Here is a 2,350-nt window from a genome sequence, read left to right as displayed (position 1 = left end):
CTTTGTGACTATCATTTTTATTGATGATGTATATTGGGGACTACTAAAGGTTAATGGGATGCCTGCATTATGTGTGATAATATTATAGTTAGGGGTCTCTATGTCATAGCTGGCCTGAAAGGATTATGGTTTAGGTCCATGGTCCCAGTGTCCTCTTCAGCTTAACATTTTAGCCCTCTTAAAAGTGTCCTGAGTTGGATGGTCAATTGAACGGTCACCAGCTTAAGTGCAAAAGTAACTGTGATGAGAAGGCCCCGGAGCGGTCACTACTTTCTTGATTTGGGCTTAACTCTGTCCAGGTCTAGTGAGAAGGCGAATAGCCTGAATGACAGTCAGCTTTCCAAATGTGGGAAGGCATATCTAAAATTAACATACTCACTCCAGTGCCTGTCTCCTCGTACATTTTGTAGATGTGGAATCAGACAACTTTTAACAGACTGAGACCACAAGCCTTTCTCTCTCCTCACACTTTCTGTCAAAGTACTTTTTAGATGCGATTTGATTTTGGATGAAAATTTAAAGAAATTTCTTAGATGTGTCCATCTTCTCCTTTGGCAGACAAGATGGACTAGAATTGTGGTGGTCACAATTATGTTTGTGGATATGGCCCAAACCCGTACACTTGAGTGTCAGTTCTTTCCATCCTAGCTATTTTTTGTTTATTTTAAGGCTGTAGGCACTACTTTTTTTTTTTAAGCTGAATATTTAATACATTTTGTAGGACTAGAAGAAATACAACAAGGATTAGAACTTTAAGATATACACTAGAGGGGCCAGCCCCGTGGCTGAGTGGTTAAGTTCATGCACTCGGCTTCAGTGGCCCAGGGTGTTGCCAGTTCGAATCCTGGGCGCGGACATGGCACCACTCATCAGGCCATGCTGAGGCGGCATCCCACGTGCCACAACCAGAAGGACCCACAACTAAAAATATGCAACTATGTACTGGGGGGCTTTGGGAGAAAAAGGAAAAATAAAATCTTCAAAAAAAAAAAAAAAAAGGAATGTGACTTCCTTCAAGGCAGAAAGTCCATTTAAGAAAAAGATCTACATTAGACATTTACGTAAAAGGTGTTCCATTTTTTCAAAGAAGTTTGTATTTTCCTGTCTTCTCTATCTTCCTTAGAGCAATAAATAGTAATTACTATTTTCATGGATAAGCAGCTCCCTTGTGTTAGACAGTAATCATATCTTTATATTTCAAGTCATTATCATCTCCAAAATGACCTTTCATTTCACTGCACAGTCTCACCGCACTGTTTCACAGTAAAATTGTACTCTACTCAAATTGGAAGAGCCTGAATAAAAGCTAGAGGCCCAAGGATTTGTAGGTATTGATTTAGTAACAGTGCCTAGTGGCACAAACCTTCTATTTATCCATATTATTAAAACTGCAGTAATAGAAATGAGCTACTTTAATGAAAAAGGAACCCAGGAATGAGGTCATTAAATATAACTAAATATATTTAAAATATAAATACTACCGTGTGTTTTCTGATTAGTATCAGGTAAATTGAAACTACCTATCCCAAATTCTGATCTCAGAGAAAAAGGTCAGAGACAATTATAAAGAAGGTGCTTCATATTATCAGGTCCATTTGTTTTTTTTAAATTTTTTCCTTTTTCTCCCCAAAGCCCCCCGGTACATAGTTGTATATTCTTCGTTGTGGGTCCTTCTAGTTGTGGCATGTGGGATGCTGCCTCAGCGTGGTTTGATGAGTAGTGCCATGTTCGCGCCCAGGATTCGAACCGACGAAACACTGGGCCACCTGCAGTGGACCACGCGAACTTAACCACTCGGCCACCGGGCCAGCCTCATCAGGTCCATTTTTAAAACAATGAGATCCTTTGCAACAATCCCATTAGTCCTTCTTTTTATCAGAGATTCCTGTTGGTCCTTTTGTTGGTAATCCATTCATGTCTGCACCCTTACAGTCTCCTCTGTCTTTGTTTTTATCCCTGGATTCTCATACAGCTTTTCTAGGCCACATACGACTAAGAAAGGGGGAAATCAGAGGGTATATATACGGCTCCAGGAATTTTTTGTAGATCCAGAGCAGAACTGGAATGACGATACAAGGAATGCACACCATTGTCCAGGCTTGAGCTCCTCAACCGCGACTACCAAGCCCAAGTGGAAATGGCTGCCCTTCGCTGTAGGCACTACTTCTAGTCTTGCTTTTTTTCCCCCACTTCTTCAGTGCTGTCTAATCTGTCAACTCGAAAATAGCCATGTTGTCTGATTGCCACCCTCTAGTCTGGTGTATCTGTTACTGCTGTGGTTGGTCAACACACCTCAGTTAGGTCTTACAACTTGAAATTGTGCATCTCTCTGTTTCTTAGACCTTTATGA

The 2,350-nt window shown here is 40.8% G+C and overlaps 1 pseudogene; it reads right to left on the bottom strand.

Annotated features, from left to right (window-relative positions):
• Positions 1-1,859: 1,859 nt before the first annotated feature.
• On the bottom strand, positions 1,860-2,090 carry LOC106836176 (UPF0729 protein C18orf32 homolog pseudogene; annotated as a pseudogene).
• Between the last annotated feature and the right edge of the window lie 260 nt (positions 2,091-2,350).

The sequence above is a fragment of the Equus asinus genome, chromosome 23 (assembly GCF_041296235.1).
Source record: "Equus asinus isolate D_3611 breed Donkey chromosome 23, EquAss-T2T_v2, whole genome shotgun sequence".
NCBI classification, from domain to species: Eukaryota; Metazoa; Chordata; class Mammalia; order Perissodactyla; family Equidae; genus Equus; species Equus asinus.
Note: the sequence above shows the minus strand (reverse complement) of the source record. Positions and strands in the feature narration are given on the sequence as shown.